Source organism: Capsicum annuum, chromosome 3 (assembly GCF_002878395.1).
Source record: "Capsicum annuum cultivar UCD-10X-F1 chromosome 3, UCD10Xv1.1, whole genome shotgun sequence".
Lineage (NCBI taxonomy): Eukaryota > Viridiplantae > Streptophyta > Magnoliopsida > Solanales > Solanaceae > Capsicum > Capsicum annuum.
The window spans coordinates 252129769-252142975 of record NC_061113.1 but is presented as its reverse complement, the minus strand read 5'-3'; positions in this window follow the sequence as shown (position 1 = coordinate 252142975).

Here is a 13207-nt window from a genome sequence, read left to right as displayed (position 1 = left end):
GAGTTAGGGGACCTTTATGATCTCACTTTATGCTTAAATGGTTACCACACTACATACTTGATTATCATGAAAAATTTGCATAGGATTTATGACTTTTGGGCCATCTACGCATAGAAATGATGATTTTCATTCTAGTCTGAAACACGGGGCATTACAACAACCCCAATCTTGAAGGCCAAGAAGCTTAAAGATCGATGTCCATTTCGTGGCTGTTTAAAATTCTCACCATCGTAAAATGAGCTCACACGAAAGCTTGATGCAAAATTGGGCAGGCAGTTCAAGTCTTCGAAGTGGCGTGATAGAACATTCCTCATCATACCCTCACATTTGCCCAACATATCTCGAAGATGTATTGATCAAAAGTTGGGTCGACGTTTCAAATCCTCCAAGTGGAGAAATAAATAATTATCTACAAGGTATCTTGATGAAGTCTGAGTAGTCGAGATAATTGAGTCATGCTGCGACACTAAATTAGGCGCTTCTTGGGAGGCAACCCAAGATATTTTGTTGTTTGTATTCATATTATGTGATTGACTTCAGATCTTCGTACCCGTGGTGCCACAGGTATGTTTCTAACTCTCTTGTTTTGGTTTGATGCATTGGGGACATTGCATGTTTTAAGTTGAGGGTGTAGGGCTACTTATGGGTGTTGATGTCCTCCGTGGCTTTTTGTTGTCGTGCCTCTTTTCCCCAGAGTCTTGTTCCTAGTTGAGCCGGCATGTTTAGGCGTATTGTGTTTTGTTTCGTGATGTTGTGTGTTTAACTGGGAGAAAGATAAGTACCTAGGGCAGTTGAGATATTTTTGTTGATTCAGGAAAAAATGACATATACCTCTAGATTGGTCTGATTTTATAACTGTGTGAATTGCATCTATTTATGACCACGGTGCATCTTGTTGTGGCATTAGTTCTAGTGACATAAAAATTTTACTGAACAAATTGCACGAACTGAATGAGTAGTAACTTGTGATATACCTGTGTGTCATGTGTGTGAAAGGTTTTACTGAGTTCCCTTTGAATGTTGAACCTAGAACTTGCCTGGTTTTCTTGCCTTGGTTATAGGATAGGGGTTAGAAAAGGATCATAGGCCATTTTAGAATTTAGTCTACTTTTAGGCTAAATAACCTTCCTAGTGCACATAATATCCTTTGATCCCTATTTTGAGCCTTAATTGCCTATTTCTTTTTGAGACACCTATCACCTTCACATTAACATTGTAATGAACTTGTTTTGGCCCTGGTCCTCCTTGGACACTGTGCACCTTAACTTAGGCAAATGGCCTAAGTTGAGGGTGGCTATCATAGGGGTGCATGATGTAAAATGTGTATGAAGAGGATTGAATAAAATAAAAGAATAAAAGTCTAGGTGCGGTGAAAAAGAATAAGAAAAAGAAAAGAAAAATTGATTGAAAAAGAGACCGCACCTATCTTGAATATGTGTGATCATGGAAAGAGAAAAAGAGGAAAAGGTTAATAAGTGAGACCCCTAAAAGGTTAGTGTAGTTTCAAAGAGGCATAGTCACTATAAATGACCTTGAGTATCATACCAGCCCCTAGCCTACATTACAAGCCGAGAAAAAACCCTATAGTGATCCTAGCCGACCTGTCTGAAAACCCTGGTAATGAAAATAAGGGAAAGCCTATGGCAGTTGGCATACAATGATTGGAAATTCATTCTGAGAGTGAGAATTTTGTTATCCCTATGTTTATATATGTGATTTCTGATGTGATTGAAAAAGGGATTTCTTCGTTGTGAGGACACACAGGCTATGTTGCTATGTAATATCCCAAAAAATCCAAATCATTATTAGCTCCATGTTTCAAGCTCATGCATAGTATATCATGGTTCCTTGGTAGTTTCATGATCAAGGTTGATGTGAATTAAGGTCTCAAATATGTCCTAGCTATTGTGCGAATCAAAACACTCCTTACCGATTGAATTTTTGAGAAGGATATTGGTATCATCAACTTAAAATGAGAATATCTCTCATTATACTATGAATTTTTGATCCCATGGCCTACCAACGGATATATAATTTAATAAGATTTTCTTCGATACCAAATTCTTCTAAAATGGACACCCGGTGAAGAAGTTATGGCTATTTTAAGTTTCTGCTGTAAGACGAATGCCATTTCAGTGCATGGTGCGTCGCGCCGGAGGCCAAAATGGCACTCGTAAATTTTCATAAAGCCTCCACACTATCCCCACTTTTTTTCAAGCTTCTAGGTCATAATAACTGGTATTTTACCAAGCTCCGCATCGCGCTGGGGCCCTAAATCGGGATAAATTTTGCGTAGTTTTTAGTTTTTGTTTTAAAATCCTTAAGGGAAATATGGTAACTTCCCAAAACCCTATATATACTCTTTAAATATGGGATTGAAGCCCCAAATCATCCCTTTACATTAATTTTATCAAAATTCACTCAGGAACAGTCAAGAACAAGTCTAGGGTTTCCATTGGGGTTTCAAGCTTCAAGCAAATTCAATCGTAGATTCCACGAATTCTTAATCTAAGGTATGCGTAGTGTTCATCTATGGATCCAATCCGTTCATAGAGCTCAAGAGCCATATTTTTAAATGTTATTTTGTAAACTTTTTGTGGTGATATAAGCATGTACATGTTGATGATTGTTGTTTAAGTTTCAAAATGATATCTAAAGATGTTTTCATGAAATATATGTGGTTGTTAGTTGAAAAACATGATATTTAGGTGGTTTGATGTGATGCAAGTATGAAATACACCTATTCTTTAAAGAATGCATGCAAGGTGTTTGATAAAATGTCTAGGATGCTAGAAACCCATAATTACAAGATTCCATGATATCTAAATGACAAGTCCATATTAGCTATACACTTCCATATGAATTTCCATGCTATTTATGTGTTGTTGTTGTTGTGGCATAAAGCATGTGTGATAATGGAAATATGAATTATATACACGAAATGTATCCATGCTCTCCCTACCATGTTGAGATATGAATAAATACATGAAGTATACTAACCCCTTCTTATAATATTGTGAATTGTGGACTCTAATCTTGTGATCAAGTCATGTCATGTGTGCCAGTTTCCTTCTATCGAGTCCTGGGGTATTCGTACTCAAAAAATATAGCTGTGTGCCTAGAGCCATGTTATGTGCCACGATAAATCTCAGTCAAGCTATACTCTATAGAACTCAGTCGGTCATGTGACTCAGGAAACATCATAAATCTTATGATCTCAATTAACTCTCAGATAATAGTACTACTCCGTCAGTCAATGGATGTCTGTTATTCAGTCCATGTACATCCAGTTGAATCATGTTCAGTCCCTTTAGATGGGAGTAGAAGTTAGCACCGAGTGAACCCAAGGATGGGAACTCACCTACCAGTTCAGGGTGTGATTCTTAGCAGTCATCCTTGCGTTCCAGAACTACATAGCCAGCGTAGGTTGAGACATCTTAACCTATCAGATTTTGGTTGATGAGGTGGTTTAACCTGTAGTTTAGGGTCCCACCATTCTCACTTTGAATACCTGCCAGATAAGGGTCACTCACAACTGTCCTTACCAGTGGCGCGGTATTGACACCGCTCTAGTCGAGGCAGAGATTGGACCCCAGCTTAGCCGTAATGGTACACATGGGGCATGTTGGTTAAACAACTACCTCCCACAGTTTTAGTATCAATCTCAGTGAAAGAACTCATACAGTTCTTCAGATATCAGTATACCAGGACTATTAGATACAGTCAAATTCAGTTATAGCACGGGACTCAGAGAGTTCTACCAGATTCAGGACTGTGAGACATAGTCGCTCATGTTATCAGAACTACAGTTCCAGTCATGTATTAGCATACAGATTTAGCTACCACGTACTCACGATCTCAGTTACTATGTATGTATGTTTGTACTCTTACTTTTATATCAGTCAGTCAGTTAGCATTATTCATGCATGTAAACCCTTTGCATTAGCCTACCTCACTCGTATACTCAGTACTCCAGTTGTACTGACGCATTTGCGCTATGGTGCTTTCTTTTTATGTTACGCCATAGGTCCAGAGCCACGAGTTCCAGACCAGCAGTAGCTTTCCAGTCGCTGTGTTGCAGTGAGTTCTTATCCATCCGAGGATAATATGATTTGATTTATTCATTTAGTACTTCAGTTCAATTTTACGGAGTTAGTTGGAGACATGTTCCTTCAACTCCTTATTCAGATAGTACTTAGTGGCTTTCAGATTTAGTTAGATTTAGCTATTAGATTCAGTATTCAGTTTTATATTCAGTTGTTTTGGGTATTCATTACCCCATGGATGTTACTATATCTCTTCAGTTGAACCTTATGGCCTATATGTTCAGGTTTTTCGCGTATTATATATATATTATGCAGTGTACAGGTACAGATATCAGTCATGGTTTAGCTTGTGGTCCCTCGGGGTCATGAGCACCGTGTAGCATTTTGATTCAGAAAATTAGGGCGTTAGATGCTAGTTGCTAACTTGTTTGGATGGTGTGATATTGGTACAAGCATGATTGTTATTGCTAAATTTTGCCATATCTAGATTCTTATGAGTTGCATGGTTGTTCTTCAACAATATACACAGTTGCTTTTAAATTGATTGACCTTGGAGGGGGTAAATACATTTTGAGCTGATATGAGTGATTAGCTGCCAATTGTATTTTGTATTCTATTAGTTATGTTTTGGTTGCTTGAGGACAAGCAATTGTTTTAAGTTGAAGGTGTTGATGTGTGAGCAGATGCTAACACATTTAACGCTTTTAACGAGAAATAATTGTAAAGTCTTAAGCAACTTTTGTCATTTTTGATTTTTTTCTTTGATACTGCAGTAAAAACCACAATGCAAGAGAATCTGAGGAAAGGGAGGCAAAGGAAATGAAATCTGATGCAAATGAGCTGAAAAGTATGGCTGGCAACATTTTTTATAAGTCGTCAGCCACGTGATAGGCTATCAAGAATATCGTAAGAAGTGGCAGTGTTAGAAGAAGTAAAATGAAGATGTGACGACATTTTGAATATGTTGTCACAACTGTAACGAGGTGTCAAAACCATCGTCAGGCTTAGGCAGCGAATCCGTTTTGGAGAGACAAAGTGATGACATTTCTGACATGTCGTCACATACTTGATAAGCCATCAAAAATTGTCGTCATCCTTAAGCAAAAGATGCCAAGATTGAAGAGGGACCCGACGACAATTTTGATAAGTCGTTAGGATCCTGACACGCCATCACAAATGCCATCATCTATTCCGAAGGATTTTCTAAACACTGTGATTTTCTTTCCTTATTTAAACTAGTCTATTTAAAGCATTGTTTGAGGTTTTTCTAGGTATCTGGTACTTGATATTCAGTACTTGAGGGTTTATGTTTTGCCGTTGAGTTTTGGAGACACTTTTTCCATTAACTTGTGAGAGATTAAGTATTGCTTTTATTGCGGATTTCTCTAGTGATTGAATTGAAGAAACAATTATTTCTTTTCATTGTTCTGTAAGTATGATCTCTTTAAGTATGAATTCAATATATTGCTTCATTTCTTTCATCATGAGTAACTAATTCCTATAACCCGAGTTATAAGATCTGTGGGTTGGGTTTTGACTTGATGCTAGGTGCTCAAAAGATTCAAAGGGTAGTAGGAACTTCTTGAAATTCCAATATTTTACACTTTAATCTATTGGTTGCAAACAATAGATTATGCCTTAGGTTGGTTTGCTCGAATAGAGAAATAAACTAGAGGAAGCGAATTATCAACAGGGAGTGGGAAGGTTAAGCTCTCATCTAACGATTAATACCGTAACAGGATTAATCTACCTAAGATAACATCCGGTCATAAAATACAAGTTACTTAAGTTTGAGAGAATTAGGTAATAAATTATCTGGATAGGTCGAGAGACATTCGGATAGATCATCGGCAAGGATAATCTGCTGTTCCTACCTACTTCAGGAATACTGAACTGCACCTAGTATCTGTCAACTACCAACACCCATGGTGAACATAACTATGGTTTTCATTGTAATATTGATCACAAGCACTGAAATGGAAGTCTGAAACATTTACTGAACAATTCTCATAAATCCCCCCATTGTATTTTCTTCATATCATTTATTTGAATTTAACTCGTAGCTATAGTTTCAAATTAGCCTAATCACCATTCACATTGTTCTCTATGGATTCAACCTCGAATTCAAAGTTAGGTAAATATATTGACGATGACTGCCTTACACTAAATTGAAGTGTAAGTTGAGCATTATCACCCAATAAGCATAGGATAGTAGGCCTCCTTCTTTTGTTAGTCCACTTAGCTAAAGTAATGACCCACCAAAAATATTTTGTTTCCTTTGTCGACCCTGTTGAGTTGTGTTAGTGTTTATTCAGTACAAATAAGTTTGATTCACTCTCTAGAAGGTGTTAACACTTAACTTTAGCCCTGGTCCAATTTTGGACACTGTGCACTTTAACTTAGGAAAATTGTCTAAGTTGAGGGTGGCTACTGTTGGATTGTTGGAAGCTTAGGAGGTCGAGTTGAAATTCATTTGAGAGGTAGCATCTGGCCCTGGTCTTGTTAGATGTCTAAATAGATAGTGTGCACCTCAACTATCTGCATCAGCATAAGTTGAGGGTGGCTGATGCTGTTGTTCAATAATTAAAAAAAATTGGGTTATAACAAGGGCGCGAATGGATAGTAAAGATTGCAAATGGGGAAAGAAACTTTAATTCTGGTGAGTAGCTACCAAAAAGAGGTAAAGAGAGTGAAGTTTGTACTTTAAGTCACTTACCCAAAAGAACAACCCTGATACAAGTGAAATGGCCGCCTTAGCTTTCGATGGCATCATTCAAGTGACTACGTGAAGAATCAAGCTTTAGTCCCATGGAGGGCACATGATCATACTTTTAGGGGTTATTTTGAGCATGCTATCAAACAAACCCATGCGTGGAAGATTTCTTGGAGCCTTGAAGACTAGAGGACCACGGGTTTGGACCACATTTGATGGTTCACGATTTTGGCCCCTTTTATTAAGGTCATTTTGGTCACTTAGCCTCAAGGTCATTTTGGTCTTTTAGCCTTGTCTAAATGACACTCCATTGATACCCACCTCATTAAGAGCATTGGAGTCATTTTATCTTTCTTTTGTAATATACTATATATAGTCTATTTTAGGTCATTTCTCTTTAGTTAATGAATGATGAACATTTGAAAGACTTATTCTCTCTTTGGAGAGTGAAATACCTTAGTATAGTTCTTAGTTAGGGCTTTGAAAAGTCATCCTTAGTATAAGGCTTGGAAAAGCCAATATTATTCTTTACTTGGAAACGGTGGATCTTGAGGTGAGTGATTTCCTTGGAGGTCACCGTAAGAGTGTGGTGTTGTTGTTACATTAATTAGGGGTTTAGTGTTTGAATCACACTTTGTTCCTAAGTCTTGTAACAAATCTATATCTCACTATCTATCTTTTTATTCATGTAATCTTGTTATTATTTGTAGTGGACTGTTTTTGTGTCTTGTTGAATCCAAAAATTTGTGTTCTTGTTTTCATGTTTTTATTCACGATTTGTGGCTATTTTGGGTGTCAAATACACCTTTGTTTCTTGTATTCTTGTTGTATTTGTCAAATTCGAGTGAGGTCTCCATTTGTTCCATGATTTGTTGTGATTTATGGACTGTTTTGGAGGGTGTATTGGACTGTTTTGTGGCTGTTTCGTGTTCCTGTTGTTAGTCTTATATCATTAGGTATCAAATAAGGGCTTTATCTTGTTCCTACAAGATCAATCTTGGGCTTGGTAGTTGAAAAATACAAAAAAAAAGTTATGCCTTGGCCGAGAAGTTGGATTCTTGTTGTTGTTGCCTTGGCTGAAAAGTTGAGTCTAGATCTAGGTGTTCTTTTGTTTGTTTTGTTGTTTCTAGTGTTAGATTTCTTCTTCTCTAACACTCTTGATTCTAGATCTAAAGTTGAGCTTCAATTGTTGAGATGGTTGTTGTGAACAAGTTAACGGCTGTGTATTGATGTTGTTGTTCTTGGCCGTGTGGTGACCTTTCTTGTGGACTTGGGCTGGACGTTTTTGGTGTTGTTATTTTTCTTGAAAAGTTGTTGTGTTCTTGTTGTTCATCCCAATCTTCACCCTTGTTAATACTAAAACATCACAGTAAAGGACTTGACCGTTTGTTGGAAGTTTGTAGTTGACCTTTTTGTTGTGGAATTATTGTTATTCTTGGGAGATTGTTGTTGATTTTCTTGGTGATTGTTTAACTATTATTGATGTTCTTCCAAACCTTCATACCTTGTTAAAATAAGGTGAAAGTTAGATCCAAAAAGGTGAAGGAAAAAGTGTGAGAACTTTGTTAGTCTTGAAAGACTTACCATCACTCACCAACAAGTCAATCACATCTCAATCACTTTTTCAAAAAAAAATAAGGGTCCATGTTTTAAGGAAAAGTACTACAAAAGTCAAGTTTTGAAATTTGAAACTTGAAAAAAAAAGGCTCAAGACTTATTCCTCCCTCCTTAAAACAAATTTCACCCATCCAAATTAAAATTGGTTAAGACTTGGGCTTTGGAAAATAAAAATTGTAGAAACCACAACCAATACGTGGCTGCCACATCATCAAGTTACTGTTCACACATCGAATTTTGGCTCAAATTTTAGATTATTAGTTTCACTTTAATGTTTCCTTAGTTTCCTGGCTTGATTCTAGAATTAATTAACAACTAGTAATCACCTACTTAGTTATAGATTAATTGTTGAATCCGTTCCTTTCGTGTCTTCGTTATTTGTGTTCTTTTTCTCGTTTTTAGCTCGTAGTAACTTCTTTGTTTCAAGTTCATAAGTAAATTTTATTTTTTGTGTCTTGAGTCGATCAAACAAGAATCTATTCCAACCGCCAAGTAGAATTGACATCCTATTGACTACCGGAGTATAAGCAACTTTTAATATTTGCCGCTCCAATTGTGAGAATCACAAAAGTGAGTGTATACGAGTGTTAGTGAGAATATTTACTACTAAGTGAGAATATTTACTACTAATCTTGTTTGTTCATTCTGTAGGTACAAAGGTGATATAAGGGGAACATGTCTTCGATAGCTGGGGATTATTGTGACTACAACATGGGAGAATATGATTGTAGTGAGGGGTTTTATGGCTACGAAGTTGAGGGATATTATGGGGGCTATGAAAATAGCCATGAACAAAACTTGGGAAGATTTGAGGGTCTCGGATTTAGGAGAGAAAATGAGGGAAATGATGTGCCTAGTGCTTATGGTGAATTTGGAGATGATGTAGGACCTCGTGATGGTTCTTATGATGAAGTTGGGGCATGTGAGGAGTCTTATACTTCCCACTCTAAACCTACATTTGGTGTTAGGTATAACCCTTTCATTCGCAAAGCTTATGAGAGCTATGATGAGAGTACGCGTGTGGAGTGTGAAATATCATATTCTTCACCTTGTAGTACTTGTTATCAAGGTTGACATGGTGTGATTGGTTATACTAGCTATAGTAGAGGTTGTCCCATGAGAAGAAGAGGGCAATCATCTCCAAAACCGATGGGTACTCATGTGTCTTACAATATTGATCCAAGGAGGAGTGTACACTCCGAAAAGGTGACTATTTGTAGGATACCGGGCTGCCTTATGGTGTTGAATGATAGGTACTATGGAAACTACATTCTTCCATCCATGGTTGACTACTTGGGGTTATTTCGAGAGGCTTTACTTGTTCCATACTTCTTGGGCGAGTTCAAGGTTACCGAGAGGGTAAAAGTTGTCTTCTCCTAATTTGATTACCATAAGGAGGTGTGGTGCGATGTTTTTTCCTTAACCTACGGTTATATGAGCTTGGGTACCGATTGGTTTGCACGACATCAAGTTCCTAACGTGCAAAATTGGCCTAATATTGTAAGAGACCAATGGGGAAATCACCTTATAACGTACTTGCTACCCAAACCGCAAAGAGAAATGCTTACCTACTCTGATCTGATTTACGATGAGAGACAAAAGATTAAGAGGAGTAAGAGAGTGCAAGGTGGTAACTCTAGAATGGAAAAAGGAGAGGATATGTGGAGCGAAGTGAGGGGATTACCACCAAACCATGCTAACATTGGTTGTCCTTCTATTTCTAAGGACATTTGTGTAGGTAACAACATGGCAAGCAAAGGCGAACAATGCCAAAAGGAAGTTGCTGCCCAAGATTATGGAGGACCTTCACCTCACGGAAAGGAAGAGTCTACTCATGATCTTAAAGGTAAAATAGCTAACTCTTACACTTTAGTGCATATGAATGACAATTGTGTAGCTAGTAAGCCATTGAGTGTGAGTAGTAGCTTACTTATTTATAAGTCTAATGATTCCTTGCCTCTTGTTGATGATGTACATATTGTGAGTTTGGATACACTAGTTGATCCTATTGATGATGAAATTGACTCTTCTTGTAAGATCAATTTATGTCCACCTAGTGTTGAATCCTATATGTTGAACGGAAGTACATCGTCTTGTGTAATTAGTGTTGATCAACTTGTTTGTGAAAATTGTCCCTCACCTGAGTATGTGTGTGATGTGCTTAATAGAACTCAAGTGTATTTGAAAATGTTGGTCAACAAAGTGGGAGTGAACCCGAGATCTCTTCTTGGGGTAATCTTGTGTTTGGAACATCCTTGAAACTTAATATTGATCATTTAGAGTGTGAGGAACTTGCTTATTCCAAATCTGTTCATGAGGTAGATCACACTGTCTTTAGGTGTAATGTCTTGTTTGCAGATGATTTAAACACTTCTAATAAAGCTAGTGGTGAAAATGATGGTATAGCTTGCCTTGGAAGCTATAGCATATATGCTAACCCACTTTGGTGTGACAACATTCCTCCTAAAGATGGAAATCTCTTCTTGGAAGATGAGAGTACTCTTAGGGGTAAGGAATGTGTAGTTGCGGAAGCTACTTCTTCTTTTACTTTGTGTGACTTTATTGTTGAGAGTACTCATGGTTATTATTGGAAAACTAGTAGGGAGTACACACATGAGGGCACCTTGCTAGAAGTCGATTTGAGTGATACCTTTCTCTACTCTCTATTTGCTTTGGATGATATGTATGCTATTATAGAAAGTATGTCATTTAGTTTGGGAGTACACCACGAGAAAGGGAAGTGTTGTCTAGACCGGTGTATATGGCCACTTTTCCCATTTGACCCCGGTGCCAAATGTATAAATGGTGATGTTGGTGCATCTAACTTGTTGCTTGGTCTACATGACAAGCAAAGGTGTATCCCATAACCAAATTCTTTGTATATCTTTCATTGATTTTTTAATACTCACTTCAAAGGATTCTTGGTTATACTTCAAGTATGTACCCCCTTGGCATGATGATTTTTATTATTGTGCTAACCCCTCATGCCATGAGGATGTTGTGCTTATTTGTTCTTTCTCTTGTTTTGCAAGGTACGGATTCGAGGTCGAATCCTTTTCAAGAAGGGGAGGATGATACAAGTGAAATGACCGCCTTAGCTTTTGATGGCATCATTCAAAGTGACTATGTGAAGAATCAAGCTTTGGTCCCATGGAGGGCACAAGATTATACTTGTAGGGGTTATTTTGAGCATGCCATCAAACAAACCCGTGTGTGGAAGATTGCTTGGAGCCTTGAATACTAGAGGACTCACGAGTTTGGACCACATTTGGTGGTTCACAATTTTGGCCCCTTTTATTAAGGTCATTTTGGTCACTTAGCCTCAAGGTCATTTTGGTACTTCTAGCCTTGTCTAAATGACACTCCATTGCCGCCCACCTCATTAAGGGCATTGGAGTCATTTTATCTTTCTTTTGTAATATACTATATATAGTCTATTTTTGGTCATTTCTCTTTAGTTAATGAATGATGAACATTTGAAAGACTTATTCTCTCTTTGGAGAGTGCAACACCTTAGTATAGTTCTTAGTTAGGGCTTGGAAAAGTCATCCTTAGTATAGGGCTTGGAAAAGCCAATATTATTCTTTACTTGGAAACGGTGGATCTTGAGGTGAGTGATTCCCTTGGAGGTCACCGTAAGAGTGTGGTGTTGTTGTTGCATTAATTAGGGGTTTAGTTTTTGAATCACACTTTGTTCCTAAGTCTTGTAACAAATCTATATCTCACTATCTATCCTTTTATTCTTGTAATCTTGTTATTGTTTGTAGTGGACTGTTTTTGTGTCTTGTTGAATCCAAAATTTTTTGTTCTTGTTGTCATCTTTTTCTTCATGATTTGTGGCTGTTTTGGGTGTCAAATACACCTTTGTTTCTTGTATTGTTGTTGTATTTATCGAATCCGAGTGAGGTCTCATTTGGTCCACGATTTTTTGTGATTTGTGGACTATTTTGGAGGGTGTATTGGACTATTTTGTGGCTGTTTCGTGTTTCTCTTATTTGTCTTGTATCAAACCCTCACCGAGCCTAAAACTTCATTACAACCCTTAGCAATTCCTACTTGATCTTGGCGAGTCAATCATAAGAGAGCATTAGATGATAAGGGAAAGTTCATAGGTGTGCACTATGTTTGTAACTTCTTTTCTGAGAGTGAGAAGCTTAGTTTCGTCCATGATTTAATTGTGTAATGTGAGTGGATTTCTTTGACTATGAGAGCATGTTGAGTTATATTTGGTCTACTTATTCTTCGGTGTGTGGTATCTGTGGCTGTGAGTATGCTAATTATTAGTTAATGCCAGTAGTAGATCCATGTGTGTTGAGATAACATAACCAAATAGGTAGTGGAATAATTGTATGATTGTGTTGGTTTTACTGTGAAATGCCCATCATGATGTTGCTCGTATATGTATCTTGGTGTTGAGTTGGTTGAGGACAAGCAATTGCCTTAAATTGAGGGTATTCATGTTCTGGCTTTTGACGGAACATTTCAGGCCTTTTTCTTAGGATAATTGTGTTTTCTCAAGTAACTATTATTGTATTTAACAGTGTACTTTAGTGTTTTCAGGATAAGAACTGAGTATGAAGTATAACTTGGATAAACTGGGCCAAACAAAGAAAAAATGATTAGCAATGGCTTAGGCGACGGACCGTCGACTTTGCGATGAACCGTCGCCCAAAAATAGAAGACAGTAACTCTGGACATCCTGTGACGGTCTAGGCGACGGACCATCGGCCTTGCGATGAAACGTCGGCCTAAACTATCGCCAATAGGTAGAATGCAGAATCACTGGAAGTCATGCGACGGATCAGGCGACAGACTTTCGGCTCTGCGACGA